The sequence below is a fragment of the Macrotis lagotis genome, chromosome 5 (genome assembly GCF_037893015.1).
Source record: "Macrotis lagotis isolate mMagLag1 chromosome 5, bilby.v1.9.chrom.fasta, whole genome shotgun sequence".
In the NCBI taxonomy this organism is placed as follows: Eukaryota; Metazoa; Chordata; class Mammalia; order Peramelemorphia; family Peramelidae; genus Macrotis; species Macrotis lagotis.
This window is the reverse complement of record NC_133662.1, coordinates 159,575,444-159,594,504: the sequence shown is the minus strand read 5'-3', so window position 1 is coordinate 159,594,504 and position 19,061 is coordinate 159,575,444.

The following is a 19,061-nucleotide window of genomic DNA, read 5'->3' as shown; positions in this document are numbered from 1 at the left end:
TTTCCTATTAAGCTGTTTCCTCTCTGAGCCATTTTTGATGAGAATGAAGCCTCTCTCATTCCCCCACATCCTCCCCCTTCCAATCCATTGCAAAAGCTTTTTTTTGACTCTTGTGAAATATTTTAGCCCATTCTACTTCTCCTTTCCCTTTCTCCCAGTACGTTCCTTTTTCACCCACTGACTCCATCTTTATATCATGCCTTCATATTCATCTCCCTCCCTTGACTCATCTTTAAAAGTTCCTGCCCTAATAAATGAAGAAGTTCATATGAGTATTATCAATACCATCTTTCCTTGCAGGAGTACAAGCAGTTCATCATCATTAAATCCCTCATATTTTCCCCTTCTCCTCTCTATGCTTCACCTGAGTCCTGTACTTGGAGATCAAACTTTCTGTTCAGCTCTGGCCATTTCAACAGGAATATTTGAAATTCCCCTGTTTCATTGAAAATCTATCTTTTCCCCCGAAAGAGGATGTTCAATTTTGTTGTGTAGTTGATTCTCAGTTGCAATTCAAGCAAAAGTCTTCTGGAATATTATATTACAAGCCCTATGAGTCCTTAATGTGAATGCTGCTAAGTCCTGTGTAATCTTGACTGTAGCTCCACAGTATTTGAATTGTTTCCTTCTGGCTGCTTATAATATTTTCTCTTTGACTTGGGAGTTCTGGAACTTGGCTATGATATTCCTGAGGGTTATGGGGGGTGGGAATCTTTCAGGAGGAGATGAGTGGATTGTCTCAATTTCTATTTTACCTCTGCTTCTAGGATATCAGGACAATTTTCCTGTAGAAATTCTTTAAAAATTAGGTCAAGGCTTTTCCTGACCATGACTTTCAGGTAGCCCAATAATTTTAAAATTGTTTCTTCTGGATCTGTTTTCCAGGTCAGTTGTTTTTTCAGTGAGATAGTCACATTTTCTTCTAGGTTTTCATTCTTTTGGTATTGTTTTAATATTTCTTGTTTCCTTGAAAAGTCGTCAGCTTCCCTTAGCTTCATTTTACATTTGAAGGGGTTGTTTTCTTCAGAGAGCTTTATTATCTCCTTTTCCATCTGTCCAGTTCTGCTTTTTTAAGGTATGTTTTTCCTCATTAATTTTTGCTCTGCTTTTTTCCAACTTGACCTAAATTGGTTTTTAGCATGTTTTCTTTAGCATTTTTTTGGATCTCCTTTACTAAGCTGCTGACTTGGTTTACATGTTTTTCTTCCATCTCTCTTTTCTCTTCCCAATTTTTCCTCCACCTCCCTTACTTGATTTTCAAAAATTTTTTTGAGCTCTGTCATAGTCTGAGTCCAATTCCTATTTTCCTTGGAGGCTTTGGATACAGAGGTTTGGACTTTGTCATCTTCTGAGTGTGTGTATGTGTTTTGATCCTTCATGGGACCAAAGTAACTGTCTCTGATCAGGTTCATTTTTTTCTGTTTACTCATTTCCTCAGCCTGTGCCCTGGGTTTGGGGTGCTCCCTGAGCTTTTGAGTGTTATCAGAACATGCCCGCAAGGATATCAGTTCCTTCAAGGTCTTATCAGAGGCTCTGACTGCTCTCATGGCCTGTGGTCTGGTCTGTGGATGACCACAAGTACACCCCTCTGCCTTGGAGCTGTAAGGAGGGTCCCTGCTCTATAGCAATGGGGCATCCCAGACTGCCACCAGGGTCTGAATATGGACAAAGCACCTGTACCAGGGACAGAGGAGAGACTCGACAGTCTCCCCCCACCCTCCTTACCTTCTGTGGACTGAGTGCTCTGAAGAGCTGCCAGGCATCTCCCTGCTGGATGGCTCTGTAGGCCTACTTCTTTTTTCCTGGGATCTGGGCTGCATTGAGGGTCACGGCTGCATTGAAAGCCGAGCTGGCCCATTCTTCATGCTCGCTCTGGCAGAGGTTTCCCTGCTGATCTTCCAAGTTGTGCTTAGTGCTCCCTGGGGTGGCAAGTCAGGAAACTTTTTCTGCTACCAGGAGTCAGGGCTCCCAGGGACTCAGGGACTCCGGGACCCTGCATGCTGTTCTGGGAAGGCTGAAGCTCCTTCATCTGGTACAGTGATCCTGACTGCACTGCTGCCCCATCTAACCCCATGGAACAGAGCCTTCCCACAATCTTCCAGGTTACTTTGGGCTAGAGAATTGCCTCACTGGATCTTTCTGTGGGTTTTGTCTCAAAAATTTAGATGGAGTCATAATTTTAAGATTTTTGAAATATTTTGGAGAGAGCTTCTAGGAAAGGTTGTTCTCATGCTGCCAACTTGGCTCCACCCTTCAAGATTGTTAATTTATATCAAGAAGATTTAGAGGGCTTTGTGCTATTTTCCTGAATACAGGCCTATAACGGAGAGAATTTTGGACCAGATGACCCCTTGAATACTTTTTTTAGACTAACATTTCTAAAACCTGATTCATGTAGCTTGATTCTCCATTTAGTTTTTCTCACAAAAAGACTGATGTATAGCTTAGCAATGAGTTCAAGTTCCAAAAATCCATATAAAAATTATGTGAATAACAGTCCACTCTATACTTGACCTAAAGAAATCACTTAGCTGACTGAAGAAATTTGATGACCATTTGCTTTTCTTTCCTATCATCATTTTAAAATTTCTTCTTACTAATCTTTTTTACCTTTATATAGGCCTCTCAAGACAAGACTATAAATTAAAAAATGTGAAACTTCCTGTTCTAGTTTTTTAGGAAAAATTCTATCATTTGGAAAGATGGTTAGGCTCTTCTACCCATTCCCCAAAACCTAGCAGTAAATAGTTTATGCAGGAAATAATTATGCCTGTGCCATAAAAGGTGAAAGTAAAAACCATACACAACTCATATTTCCCTTTATTCAAGTATTTTATATGTATTCCTCTTCCCCCAACTCCTTTTAAGAATTTAGTAGAAGAGGGGATAGAGCCAAGATGGTGACAGGAGAACAGCCTTTCCTAGAGCTCTCTCCAAAATATTCCAAAAACCTTAAAATTATGCCCCTAACTAGATTTTCAAGAGAGACAGAACCACAGAAAGATCCAGCAAGGCAGTTCTCCAGCCCAGGGTAATCTAGAAAATTGTGGGAAAGTTCTGTTCCATAGGGGTGGAGGGGGCAGCAGCTGGAGTGAAGGAGCTCCAGTCTTCTGGGAATAGCCTGCTGGGAGCACCAGCTGCTGGCACCAGAAGCAGTTTTCTGACCTGCCAACCCAGGGAGCACAAAGCACAACTTGGAAGAACAGTGGGGAGATCTGTGCCAGAGTGCATGGGAGCCAGCATGGCCTGCAGTGCAGCAGTGGCCATCAGCATAGCTGTGTGTTCAGCCCAGCCCAGATCCCAGGGAACAGAAGCAGGTACACAGAACCACCCGGCTGCTGTGATCTGATCACTCAGCTCATGGAAGGTAAGGGATGGGGTGGAGGAGACTGTCGAGGTCTCTCCTCTGACCTGGGACAGGATTCTGGGGCTTTGTCCATATTCAGACCCTGGTCGCAGTCTGGGAGTCCCCTATTTTCATCCACAGACCAGAGCACAGGCAGGAGAGCAGTCAGAGCCTCACATACTGAGGTCCTTGTAGGAGTGTTCCAACAATACTCAAAAGCTCAGGAAGCACCCCAAAACCAGGGCACAAGCTGGGGAAATGAGTAAACAGAAAAAAAGGAACCTGACCATAGACAATTACTTTGGTTCCCTGGAGGACCAAAATACACAATTTGAAGACAAGAAAGTCCAAGTTTCTATATCTAAATCCTCCAAGAAACATAGAAGTTGGGCTCAGGCCATGGCAGAGCTCAAAAAAGATTTTGAAAATCAAGTAAGGGAGGTAGAGGAAAAATTGGGGAAAGAAATGAAAGAGATGCAGGAAAAAAACATGAAACAAGTCAGCAGCTTAGTCGAGGAGCTCCAAAAAAAAAAAATGTTGAAGAAAATAACATATCAAAAAAGTAGTTTAAGTCAAAAGGAAAAAAAAAACAGTTCAAAAAAGTTAATGAGGAGAAAAATACTTTAAAAAGCAGAATTGGCCAGTTGGAAAAGGAGATAAGAGCTCTCTGAAGAAAACAAATCCTTGAAATATAGAATGGAGCTCAAGGAAGCAGATGACTGCAAGGAATCAAAACATAATAAAAAAAAATCACAAGAATGAAAAACTAGAAGAAAGCATGAAATATCTCACTGACAAAACAACAGATCTGGAAAACAGATGCAGAAGAGAGAATTTAAGGGGCGGCTAGGTGGCGTAGTGGATAAAGCACTGGCCTTGGAGTCAGGAGTACCTGGGTTCAAATCCGGTCTCAGACACTTAATAATTACCTAGCTGTGTGGCCTTGGGCAAGCCACTTAACCCCGTTTGCCTTGCAAAAAAAACAAACAAACAAAAAAGATCTGTGTATTAAATAGAAATAGAAATAAATATATTTCAGAAGAGACAATTTAAAAATTATTGGGCTACTTGAAAGTCATAATCAGGAAAAGAGCCTTGACTTCATTTTTAAAGAATTTCTACAGGAAAATTGTCCTGATATCCTAGAAGCAAAGGGTAAAATAGAAATTGAGAGAATCCACTGATCTCCTACTGAGACTTGTAGCCAAGTTCAATAATTCCCAAGTCAAAGGGAAGATATTACAAGCAACCAGAAGGAAACAATTCAAATATCGCAGAGCTACAGTCATGATTACACATGACTTAGCAGCATCCACACTAAGGGCTCATAGGGCTTGGAATATAATATTCTGGAAGGCAAAAGAGCTTGGAATGCAACTGAGAATCAACTGCCCTGAAAAACTGAACATCCTCTTCCAGGGCAAAAGATGGACTTTCAGGAGGAGGTGAGATGAGAAAGATGGACTTTCAATGAAATGGGGATTTCAAATATTCCTGTTGAAACAGCCAGAGCTGAACAGAAAGTTTGATTTCCAAGTACAGGACTCAGGTGAAGCATAGAGAGGGTGGACAAGAAGAGTAAATTATGAGGGACTTGATGATGATGAATTGTGTGTATTCCTTCATGGGAAGATGAAACAATACTAATATGAACCTTCTCTTTTGTTAAAGCAGTTAGAAGGAGCATAACTAGACAAGGCACAGGAGAGAGCTGAATTTGAAGGTATAATATATTGTAAAAATGGAGTCAGTGGATAAAAAGGAAATGTACTGGGAGCAAGAGAAAGGAGAGGTAGAATAGATGTAAGATATTTCATGTAAAAGAATCAAGAAATAGCTTTTGCAATGGTAAGGAAGGGGACAGGTGAGGGGGAATGAGGGAGCTTTCATTCTCATCGGAATGGCTCAGAAAGGAAACAACATCAATAGGATATAGAAATCTAGAAGAAAAAAGGAGAGAAGGGGGATGGGGAGGGGAGGGGTGATGTGGGTAGATCATGGGAGAGTAAAGTAAGATATAATACATTTTCTTTTTTACTTTTTGCAAGGTGGTGGGATTGGGTGGCCTGTCCGGGACCACAGGGCTAGGTGGTGGCTGGGTCTCTGGGGTGGGATGTGGGCTTGGGGCCTCTTGGCCCCAGGGCTAGTGCTCTGTCCACTGTGCTACTTGGCTGCCCCACAGCACATTTTGATGAGTGACAGAGTGAAAAGAGAGAGAAAATATAATAATTGGTAATGGGGAGAAATGGATGGAAGGAATTACAATCAGCAACATCAGCTGTGGAAAAATATGGAAGTAACTTCTCTGATGGACTTATGACAAAGGATGCTATCCACCACGAGACAGAGCTGATGGTATCGAAACACAGACTGAACCACATTTTTTCTCTTTCTTTCACTTTATTTCTCATGAAGTTTTTTTGTTTTTGTGGGGGGGGATTATGTTTACTCTTACAACAAGACTATTTTAGTAATGTATAAATTAATAAAAATGTAAATTAAAAATATTAAAATATAAAAAAAGAAAAAAGAATTTAGTAGAAGAGATGCCACCAACAAAAAGATTCTGTAGAATATTGAAGGGCATTGGAATTATTTCAGAGGTGAATTACAACTGAATCTAAGGTAGATGGAAAGTTCTGGAATAAAAAGCTTTCCATGGCCTTATCTGATGATAACATGAAGCAGGGTACACTCTCCAGACCTATAGAATTTCTTTTGGTTTTATGTTGGTCTTTTCTGTGTCAATAGAAGAACCAGTATATCAGAGTCACAGAGGAGGATTTAGCAGCAATGTGATTTGAAATTGGATTGCTATGGCAATAATTTAAAAAATAAAAAAGCTCCACCTATGACATTAGGTCTTATCAGTGAGGCCATTGTATTTCATGTGTTTTTCTGGGAGAAAGGAACATAGTGGGGAGCAGAGGGAAGGGAAGTAATTAGGGTTAAGTGATTTGCCAAGGGTCACACAGCTAATAAGTATCTGAGATCAGATTTGAGCTCAAGTCTTCCTGACTCTGGGACCAGTGAAGATACCAGAATGTTACTTGACTGGGGTACATAAGCATAGTCTTTGTTATACTCATGACTTTGGCATGCATCTAAAGCATGTTGTGTGTAAACCTGTGTATGAAGAGCTAGTCTTCATAATTAACTTATAGACTATCAGCTAGATGGGGTTAAGATAGCAGTTAAGATACCAAAAAATAGTACCTCCACAAAATTTTTTACTGAAGTTATACAAAAGAAAGGGGAAGAACTCTTGTACTTTAAACATTCTAACTCACAAAGCTACAGTTAACTATGCCATAAAGAAAACTATTAATTCATAAATGCAAGCCAAAAGGATTTCAATAATAAATACATAAGTTTCTTCTTCTTAGAAAAGAAGTCTTCCTAAAATGAGAAGTGTATCTATAGTCACAGTAGACTAATAATAATAATAATAATAATAGTAACTACCAGGAAAATGTTAGCTTCTTCTATCACTTAGCAAAAAAAAAAAAAAAACTAGCCAAGACAGTATCCGAGTCAGTGACTTCTATAAAGTTAATTGCACAAAAACCTTTCCAACTTTTTGATATCTGTTGGTGATCACATAAATTCCCATTGGGGGCGGCTAGGTGGCTCAGTGGAAAAAGCACCGGCCCTGGAGTCAGGAGTACCTGGGTTCAAATCCGGTCTCAGACACTTAATAATCACCTAGCTGTGTGGCCTTGGGCAAGCCACTTAACCCCATTTGCCTTGCAAAAACCTAAAAAAATTTAATAAATTCCCCATTGATTCAACTATCATCTCTACGCAACGACTCCCAAATCTGCACATTACCTCTTGCCTAAGCTTAGTCCTTTTTCTTCAACTGCTTACTGCACGTCTCCACCTGAATGTACCTTGGGCAATTCAAATTCAATATATCTAGAACAGAAATCATCAAATCACTATCTTTCATCCCAAACACACCTTCCTTTCTAACATCTCCATTTCTGGAGAAATACCATCTTTGAAGATGATACTGGTGAGATACCACCATTCTTTCAGATACCCAGGCTCCAAATCTAGGTTCCAAATTATCCCCAACTCTTCAATCTTCCTCACCCTCCAAATCCATTAAAGTTCTAAATCTAAGCAATTCTACCTTTGTAATATCTCTCCTCTTTCATATCAATCTGATCTCCATAACACAACCACCACAATTCCAGCCCTCTTCACTTCTTCCCTAGACTATTGCAATAATATGCTAATGAGCTCTTCTACATGAAGCTTTGCCTTGCCTCAGTTTATTCACACAATTGCAAAATTCATATTCTTAAAGCACAGGTCAGATCATGCCATTCCCCTGCTCAAGAAGTTTCAAAGGCTCCCTATTTTCTATAGAATAAAATGAAGTCTAGCATTTAAAACCTTTCACAATATATTTTCAATCTATCTTTCCAAAATGGTTGTACATTGCTCTTTCTATATTCCAACAATTTTCTTGCAGGACCCTTCATGTTTCATCTCCATGCCCTTATACAGGCTATGTCCCATATCTACTTGGAATGTTTTTCCTCCTCACCTCCCTCTTTTAGAGCTCCCCAATTCTGAGCTCCAGTACAATTTACTAAAATATCCCATTTTCAGTTCTTCTAGTTGTTAGTATGCCCCACTCCCCCTACCAAAAAAAGAATTACTCTGTGTGTACTTTGAGTATGTTTTGTACTTATTTATATTTGTGATCATATTCCCTGACCCCCAATAGACTATAAACTCAAAAGGATTGTTTATTTTGCCTTGATTCTTTTTTAACCCAGCAGAATGCCTGGTAATGAATAAATATTGAAAATAAATATTTTAGTTGAATACACACACACACGCACACACACACACATATATAATTTTGCCACCTTAACCTTCTTTTTCACTAGGTTCCAGCTAAGGGGCATTCATCTCTATGAAGTAGTTTAACAAAAACAAGAAGACTATTTTTCTTTACTCAGGAGACTAAAAATAACTATCTAGAAAATGCACTTTCCAGTCTCCTTAATGCCCTGTCTTCTGATTTCTACAATTTCCATATATGTTCACTTAAGAGAAGATGATAATTTAAACTAAAAGTCCCAAGTAGTTCAACCTAAAGGTCCATTTTTAATAAGAATATTCAAACTCATAGGATTCAGCTGCATGCAGATATTTCTTGTGAATAATCATTATATTTGGAGTGTTTGGTTAAAAACCCTTTTTGTTATTTTAAGATTATATTTGGATACTGCTCATAGATATTACAAGTTGTCTTCTTATGACAGTGAATTATCTATATGATATATGATTATAAGTATAATTTTAAACATTTTAAACTACACACAAATTTTAAATGCCACACATTTTATTAAAGTAAAAATTGTTTATCTTTTGGTTAACCTGTATTGTTATTAGTATTTCAAAATATGCATTTCATTGAATGTTGAATTAGATTCATTTAATCATTAAGCATTGATTATATACCTACCATGTGCTAGAGACCCAGAAATACAATTGGAAACATCTACATTTGAAAGCTAAATTTAGCACTTTTAACTCTTACATATTTAACAAAATTGTTTAGTAAATTCAAAGAAAAGTCCAAATAGTCAAATCTATAAAATCACGATTATATCAATTGATATTTAAATGACTTCAGATAATCCACTCACAGTGGTTGGAATTCAAGGTTCATAACTTTGAAAAAAAATCATTCTACATTATTATCATTGAAAGATTTTGTTCTGGGGATTTTAGAAAGAAAGATAAACAATTAAAGTCAAAGCAAAATCCCATTTCAATGAAAAGAAAATATTTGATCCAGTCCCATTTATTATATGCTAAATACCTTAATGTTTTTGTTGCTTTCCATGTCTTTCATTGTCCTGTTTCTATTTCTGAATGCTCTACGATAAATAACATGATGTCATACACCTAATTTTAATTTGTTGCTAATAAGTTTTTCCACTGATAACTTATCAGTATCCTATTTCCTACCATATTGCTCTTTGTACTTTGACTTGAAGTTTATTATGTGTAACTGTCAGTTTCATCTTCTGATCCCTTTTTAACTAAGAAGCTATGCTGACCTGGCCTATATAAGCATGACTTGTATCAAGACTAGAATATTTTGTTTGTTTAAATAAAATTAATTTTGAATTCAAAAGAAGTTTTTAATTACCCCTAAAAATAACCAGAACCAAATGTTAGTAATATAATTAGTCAATGGCTTTATTTTTGCTATTCTTTACATGTGTGGTGGGTTTCCCTCCCTCAACTACTTCGAATGTCCATCTTTTATCTTTAATTGTTTTTTTTTCTTGGTATCATTCCATGAGCTGTCTGACAAACTAAACCTTTGCTATACAGTGTTGATCTGTTTCAGGGAATAGCATTGCCCAGTATGTACAGATGGTCACCTGCTGTTTAGTAAGCAATTTCTCTTTCAGGGTCTCTCAAATGAAATACAAATTGAAGCCAATTTCCCTAGTCATGGAGATAATGACCTTGGCAGTCTATTAAAGGGTCATAGATGGGAATAACTTTACTACTTCTGGAAGATTTAAATCAAATTTATTTGGCTTTACAGAAAGTCTTGTTTGTTTTTTAATGATGTAAGAGACCAGAATGGCTTCTTTCCCTATCATTCATAGAAAGAATGGTGTTTAAATACTCATAAAAGATCTCAGATGTCATTTTCAGTTCTAAGTAAAGCAGCATAAGGGTATCATCAGAGAAATATATGACTGAAAGAAATAAAAATGTTCTAGAATTAAGAGATATCTGATGGATAGCCAGTGTGCTCCACTGTTATCCAAAAAATGGCATTAATTCTAGGAGAAGGTCCCCACCACAGTAGATGGTTGCATTTGAATAGACTTAACAGAAGCACACAATCAAACGTTATATGGATTAGGAGGAGGGAGGATGGCTAGATAATGATCTATATTTTGGGGGACAGTGGTCAATCATCAAAGTCACAGATGGAACATAATATTAAAGTACCTCTCCAACCTTTTGCCAATACAATGACATTTTTTAAATTTCCCATTTGATGATGATCCAAAATGCATAAAAAATTCTAATAGACACTATTTGCAAGAATGTTACAGTGGATTCAAAATTACATATGATCCTATTTGCCTTAAACTGTATTCTCTATATTGAGTCAAATTCTAGTTTGTTCTTTGCTTGTTTTTAACTTTACTTTTCATGTTCATATTTCATGGATCAATGATTTTATTGCTACATTTTATTGATGATATCATTTAATTACCACAAAGAAAATGATAAGCATAAGAGAATTGCAGCATATATTAACAGAGCAATCTAAACAGAATTCAGAAACTCAATTCATATCTAGGGTATATTTGACAGGGAGACTGGTAATAAGCTTCATTAAGATGTAATACAGTTTGGCAATTCTGCTGTTTAACCATTTCACATTTCAACTCTACTGAACACACAAATTCAATCATCTCAAGCACAACTTTATTTTTCAATGACATCTCTCTCTACCTCTCTGTCTCTCTTTGTTGGTCTCAGTCTCTCTCTGTCTCCATTTCTGTCTATTTCTCTCATCTCACTAGGTGTGTGCTCATGGCTATATGGGCTATTTCCCCTATTTGTCTATACCCAGACATGGCTCAAATAGTATTCATGCTTATAAGTTGGAAAGAAAAAGACATTCCTATTCATTCTTATCTTACTCAGTTTGGTCCAATGATTTAGTTTGTCAAGATATTTTTAGGATCCTGATTCTATCTTCTGGTATATTATCAGGTTTGCATCACCTTGAAAATCTGATAAGCATGATATTTCTGCATTTACCTAAGTTATTGATAAAAATGTTAAGTAGCACCAAAGATGTCCAAGGAACTTCACTGGAGACCCTTTCCAAGTTATTAGTGATCCACCACTATTTAGTGTCTCTCTATTTAACCAGACCCAAGTCCATATATTTATATCAGTATGTAGTCCATGTCTCCATCTTTTCCACAGGAACAACATAAAAAACTATTTTCCAATGTTTTATTTGCCTTTCTATGTCAGAATATCTTATGCTTAGAATAATTTATGCTTTCTTATTCCTCAACTTTAAATGTATGAAAAATGACTTAAATTTTCATGTAACTGGTCCTTTCCTTTTCAAAAGAAAATCTAAAGCATCCTCTTCCCCCACTTTATTTGAGACGTTTTCTTCAACTTTATTATAAGCATGAACTTGCCTCTTACAAGCTCATTAAATACCAATTTTAAAAAATAAAGAAGTATTAAAGAGAAACTGTCCTTTTATCCTTATATTTCCCATTCCCATTTGCTCCATTTGTCCTGAGAAATAATTAGTATGGTTCCTAGGTGACTGAATCTTTAAACTGATTAGACCTGGAATAAGTACCAGGGATCCTTATAAAACAGGAAACTAGCTTATCTTCCTTTCCAGGAACTCAGAGGCTGAATTCTCAAGCCATAACTAAAATTAAAATTTTTTAAAAACTGATTACTGCAGTGACATTTGGAAAGCCAATTAAGCATGTAAGACCCACAATGAGAATGGATTAAGCTAAAGCAGAATTACTGTAGAAATATCAGGCATCCCCTGCTGCAATAAGGATGGCATCAGCGCTTGTGGATTACTGTGCCTCTTTTGCTGGCAGCACCAAATAAAACATAGCATCTGGAGATACTGGCTGACGTTGACATTCACTGAACTGATTGGCATGAGATCAGAATAACTGAATAATGCATAATACATAACCACATGGAGAATTCTTTGCCATGAAATAAAGATGATTTATCTCTTAGAAACCCAACACTCTAAACCTCTCTCCATTCCTACAAATATACTTAAACTTAGTGAAATGGCTAGTTTCTAATAAAGAATTAAATAGCCTTCCAATTGGCATTATGAATAGAAATAAAAGGGGGGATAGCCTCAATTGAGCTTTTCCTTTTCCCAAAATAGCTGAGCCACACTGCTCAGCATTCAAATGAATCAAACCAACTGAACAATAACTCCCAATTAAATGAGTGTTAAGGGAGTATGACCCATGATATTATTTATTAAATAGAAAATGGAAGCCTGAGCCTGTTTCCATAATAATACATTGACCTATTTAATTTTTGTCTCATATGCACAAATATTCTTGCTTTCCATTATGTGAATTTTATTGTTTGCTATTGTATTTTTGTCCATTTCTGAATTCAATTTGGTTAAAAAAAATGACCCAAGAGCCCACCTTCCTTCTGTTGGTGAGACTTTAAAGGATTAACCAGATTAGTCCTTGAATAGCAGAAACAACATGGAATTAGTTCCATACCTGAAGCCTCTCTAGCTTCTGGAAAGTAGAATCTTCCATAACTTGACTCCATGGCTTTCAAAAAACAAGTGTCACTTTTATACTAAAGGGAGGCATCAGCACAGGATCAATAAGGTTATCCTGTTGAAAAGTAGAGAGAGGAAAAGATCCTTCTGGATCTAATTTTTGTTGATTTTTTAAAAAATAACATAGTAGAATCAAATAAAGTCTTGTGGACTCAAGAAACAAACTACTTTTCACACATACATTTAAATTATACAAGATTCTGACATGTTATTGAAGAGATGACTTTGTGCAATGACCTCTTGATGACTGAGAAGTGAGATATAAAACAAGGAGACCCTTACTCACCTAAGGCATTTCCAGTGTCATGAAATATGTCCTACAAAAATAACACAAGCAAAAGGATTATCTATTGGTGGTGACATTTTCTAAATGTCCCCATTTGTCATTTTCATCATTGAGACCCCGAACACTACAAAACCTTTTTGATATAGTCAACAATAACAAAAAGTCAAACTAACCCTCTACAGTATAAAAAACAAAGTGAATAAAAAGTGGGTATTGGGCAATTGAACAAGCAAACATTTATTACCCCATATTTTACACTAGATAAACATAATATGGACCCTACATGTAGAGGGTTTATATTCTTTTAGGGGACACACTATACATAAATATATATATATATATATATATATATATATACACACACATATGTGTATGTACATGCATAGATGAAAATATAAAATATAAACAAAATAAATGAAAATATGAAATACATACAAAGTAAAAATATATATACAAAATAAAAATTTGTAGAAGGATAGGGCAAAAATGGTGCTAGAAACTGAGGAAGATTAAGAAAGGCCTAATGCGGGGGCAGCTAGATGGCACAGTGGATAGAGCACCGGCCCTGGAGTTAGGAGTACCTGAGTTCAAATCCAGCCTCAGATACATAATAATTACCTAGCTGTGTGGCCTTGGGCAAGCCACTTAACCCCATTGCCTTGCAAAAACTAAAAAAAACCAAAAAGGCCTAATGTAGGATGTAGTACTGGTGCAGAGAAGGAAGTGAGAGATCCTCAGACTATGTTCCAAGCAAGGAAAAGAACTCAGGAAAAGACATAAAGGTGGAAGAGGGAATGTTGTGTGTGAGGAAAAGCATGGAGACCAGGTTGATTGGAACCAGGATTGCCAGGAGTATAACATATGATTAAAAAATAATCAAGTGCATTTAATCAAACAATCCACTTAGTTGATCTATTAATTGGTAGTTTTATTTTGACTACTCTTTTTATGTTGTGCTATGTATATGGAAATGTTCTTTTCTATTTTTCTTTATGTTCAAAATGAATTTTAAAAAATTTAAATGAAGGCAATAGATATTCTGAGAAGGGAAAGCTAAGATTCAAGAGTATAAAAAATGAAACAACAAAGATTAAGAACCCCTGTCATAAACTTTAGATTTGACTTGAGGGGTGTGTTATTGGATGTGGTCATGGTGTCCTTGCTTAAAGGGTTTTTTTAATCCCCTTATAATTGTAGAGAAGAGGAGGAGAGGAGACAGTGATTAAATAGTAAGAACTGTGTTATAGAAACAAAAAATAACAAAAATTTTTTAAAATAGATGCATCTATCAGTCTTTAATCTTATTTTATTAGCTATCATAGACTATTATTTATTATTTCTTTAATGATTAACCTCCACTGAAATACTATGCTAAAGATGCCTTATCATGATATGAGTTTTTGCCTTTTTATTCTTGAGACTAATCAACATCGGGTACATACTAAATGCTCAAGAAATGTTTGTTGACTGACAGAGTTCTCAAACTATGCCAGAAAAGGACTATCTCTTACAGGTTCTATCTAGCAGGAAAGACACCAAGAATGGTAATCTTGGAAATAGCAGATTTTGGAGAGAAGTACAGTCATAAGCCTAATTGTAAAGGGTTGAGGAGTGGTGATAAGGAAAAGTTTGCTTTTTTATTGCCATTGAGGCTTTCAGTGATGTCTAACTCTTTATAAACCCATTTGGGGTTTTCTTGGCAAAGATACTGGAGTAGCCTGCTATTTCCTTCTCCAGTTCATTTTATAGATGAGGAAACCAAGGCAATTAGGATTAAGTGACTTGCCCAGGATCACACAGCTAGAAAGGGAAGATGAGTCTTCCTGACTCCATCTGTCACTCTATCCATGCTGCTACCTAGCTACCCCCATAAAAAGTAGCATAAATGATATCCAGGAAATAATATATGATTAAAAAAAAGAGAGAAGTCAGTTAAATATCAAGGTCCAGGAATCATGAATGTACTATCCAAGAATTCTACTGATACCCACAAAATGTTCAAAGATTTAGAGGCAGATCTCCAACATAACACATATATCTTCCTTGGAGTTTTTAAGAGAAAGCATAGACAAGTATGACCAAAAGAGAAAGGAAAGATGGTAAAATCCCTACATCAATTTTTTTCTTTGATTTACTGAGCTATGTTTGTAATAGGCATGTTTGTGGCTCATCATTTAATGTAAACACTGGGAAAGAGATTTCTTCCTCCTCACATGATGTATAAAGTTCACTCAATAATATTCATCATTCTTGTGTCTATTGACAGTAGAGAGATTCTGAACAGGCTGAGTGACTCGGACTCTATAATAAAATTTATACTGTTATTAAAATGTTAAATGATGGTGAGAGGGAAAGGAGTCAGGATAGTATCAGAGAAAGAGAATTAGATTTGAAGTTAGAAGCTTATGTTGAACCTTTATCACTAATGTCATTTCACCTCTCTATGACTCACTCATTTTTAATACGGTGTCCACAATATAGGATCATAGATAAAGAGCTGGGAGGGACCTCAGAAACCCTCCAGTCCAAATCTTTCATTTTATAGGTGAGGAATCTGAAGATTAGTTAGGTTATTATTATTACTATTATTATCAGTGTTGATGTTATGATACAACATTATATCACACATAGTACAATAGGTTTGTAAATAACAATTAATATTGTTGCTATTCAGTCATACCTGACTTTTTCATGACCCCATTTGACATTTTCCTGGCAAAGATATTGGAGTGATTTTTGTCATTTCTTTCTCAAGATCATTTTACAGATGAGGAAACAGAGGGAAACAGGGTTAAATGACTTGCCCAGAGTGACACAGCTGGGGAGTGTCTGAGGTCAAATTTGAATTCAGATCTTCCTTACTCTAGGCCCAGCTTGTTTTAGTTTAAAGGAGAAAGGATTCAGAAGAATGCTTGAGGGGTTGTAATTAGAAAGGGCTTTACCTCTCCACATTCAATCCCTGACTGTTATTAAAAACAAATTCTGATTAATGTGACCATGTGGTGATGGCAGGGACTATCTGTGCCTGAGACATGACTGAGACTTGAAACAGTCTCTCTCTTTATCTCTCTCTCTCTCTCTCTCTCTCTCTCTCTCTCTCTCTCTCTCTCTCTCTCCTGTCTCTGTTTCTGTCTCTGCCTCCCTCTCTGTCTCTGTCTGTCTGTCTCTGTCACTCTCCCTGTCTCTTGCTGTGTCTCTGTCTCTCTGTCATTCTGTATCTCCATCTCTGTCTCTATCTCTCTTTCTCTGTCTCTCTCTCTGCCTTTCCCTGTGTCTCTCTCTCTGATTCTCTCACTGTCTCTCTCTCTCTCTCTCTCTCTCTCTCTCTCTCTCTCTCTCTCTCTCTCTCTCTCTCTCTCTGATTCAAAAAGCAGAAATCTGACCATGTCTTTGATCCAGAAATATCAATGTCTTTCTATTGCCTCCTTACCTGATCTTTAATACCCTCTATATTCTAGTTCCAGTCTCAATTTACCTTTGTACCTTTCCTCATACTATTCCCCTTCAAAGCACAATTCTCCATCATGTAGACTTCTAGATTGTTCTATTATCTTGTTCTGTACTTATCAACATAATCTGTTCTCCATGCTGAAAAGCCCTCCCTCCTCAGGTCCTCCTCTAACACTCATTAGCTTTCATCAGGACCCAACCCACATGCCACTTCCTATACAAAGCATTTACTGATGAGCCCCTTTGTAACTGAGCTTCAAACTCCAAGCCTGTTTAATAAAAGGCTGTGTCAGGCAGCGGAAAATTCCCTAACTTTGGAGGCAGAAATCCTGGATTCGACCTCAACTTCTATCAGTTCAAGCTCAGACAAATCACTTTGCTTCTCTGACCTATTTCTTAATTTGTTAAAAATGAGGCTTTGGACTAGAGAGACTTTAAGGTTCTTTCTTCATCTAGATCTACGACCCTATGGGGAAAAAATGTTGTCTACCAATGTCACTGAGTTAAAATTTTCCAGCAAGGGAAGCAAAAGCCCAGTGATGAATCTTAAAACATGATGGTGGCAAGAGCTATGCCCTCAATTAGCTACTTTATTTGAGGAGTATTTTGAAGAATGATTGCATTAAAGACTAATGTCAGGATGCAATTTGTGGCACCTGAAGTTCCCAGTTGCAACCACAACATTATTAACACCTTCACAGAAATCAATGACACAATTTTCTACCTGCACCCAAAGACTTGATTGAGGTGGAAATTCCATGGGATTTTATTTATTTTGAGTTTTACAATTTTCACTCTGGTCTTACTTCCCTCCCCCCCACCCCCCCACAGAAGTCAATTTGCCAGTGTTTTCATTGTTTCCAGGATATACATTGATCCAAATTGAATGTACTGAGAGAGAAATCATATCCTTAAGGAAGAAAAATAAAGTATAAGAGATAGCAAGAGATATCAGGCTTTTTTTTCTAAATTAAAGATAATAGTCCTTGGTCTTTGTTCAAACTCCACACTTCTTTCTCTGGATACAGATGGTATTCTCCATTGCAGATAGCCCCAAATTGTCCCTGATTGTTGCACTGATGGAATGAGCAAGTCCATCAAGGTTGATCATCACTCCCATGTTGCTGTTAGGGTGTACAGTGTTCTTCTGTTTCTGCTCATCTTGCTTAGCATCAGTTCATGCAAATCCTTCCAGGATTCCCTGAATTCCCTCCTGGTTTCTAATAGAACAGTAGTGTTCCATGACATATATATACCACAGTTTGTTAAGCCATTTCTCAGAAGGACATTCACTTAATTTCCAATTCTTTGCCACCACAAACAAGGCTCCAATGAATATTTTTGTACAAGTGATTTTTTTACCCTTTTTCATCATCTCTTCAGGGTATAGAACCAGGAGTGGTATTGCTGGATCAAAGGGTATGTACAGTTTTATTGTCCTTTGGGCATGATTCCAAATAGCTCTCCAGAAAGGTTGGATGAGTTCATGGTTCCATCAACATCTTAGTGCATGGGACTTTTTTCTTGCAAAAGCTCCTTCCAATCTTGGTAAGTGCAAGCTTATATCAAACTTATCAAATGCTATGACTTTAATTTTTCTTCCACTAACAGGTATTCAGGTCTTGGAAGTGCAAGGGAGAATTTTTTTTCTTGAGATAATTCACAGAAAGCATCAACAGAGTGTTCTCTGAAAGGACCAGAATGAGATGGACAACTAGCAAGACGAGAATGTACTTTGCTCTGGTTTCAGGATTATTTGACAATTCCATTTTCTGTGGGATAAAAGCCAAAGTCATCATAATGATATTATGATATGAGCTAATCTAGATGAAATGATTCATAAATATAAAGTAAATCAAATTGAAGCTTTATGATTAGGATATTTTGGGGAGCTGACAGCATTGATATATTACACTGATGAATATTGATTCTTATGGAATTGCCTGATTCTGAAGAGAAGCTGAATGAACTCATTTATAGTCACATAGCTAGTATGTGTCTAATATAGAACCCAAACCCAAATCTTTGGTCTCGACAGTTTGCTTTCTATCGGGGATGCTGTGCTATCATCACCTCATAGGACCATGGCTCTAGAGCTACAGGGAGGGATGTTCTGAAGCCAGCTTGAACTGGATCTGGAGAACTGATAGTTAAATTTTCAGTGTAACCATTCATACCTCAGAAATCAGGGCAGCTCATTTGGGGGAGCTAGGTGGTGCAGTGGATAGACCATCAGTCCTGGAGTCAGGAGGACCTGAGTTCATTTGACCTCAGACTTCTACTGTCTATTCACTTAACCTTGATTGCTTCAAAAAAAAGGGAAAGAAATCAGAGCTTTGTTGTTTTTTTAATTGTCTAGACTTAAGAAAGTGATAAAGAAAATTTTAATAATGCAGATTAAACCTATAGTATGTCATTTGTATATCCCCTTCCCCCAGAGAGTCAGTTGTTAAACATCTATCAGTATACCCAGGACTTCAGAAGCTAGCTAGTCCAAGTCCCTTCTTTTAAAGAAAAGGAAACCAGAGGCTCAAGGTTAATTAACTTCCCAGAGTGACACAGGTAATTAGCTCAGAAGCATATTCAATACATTG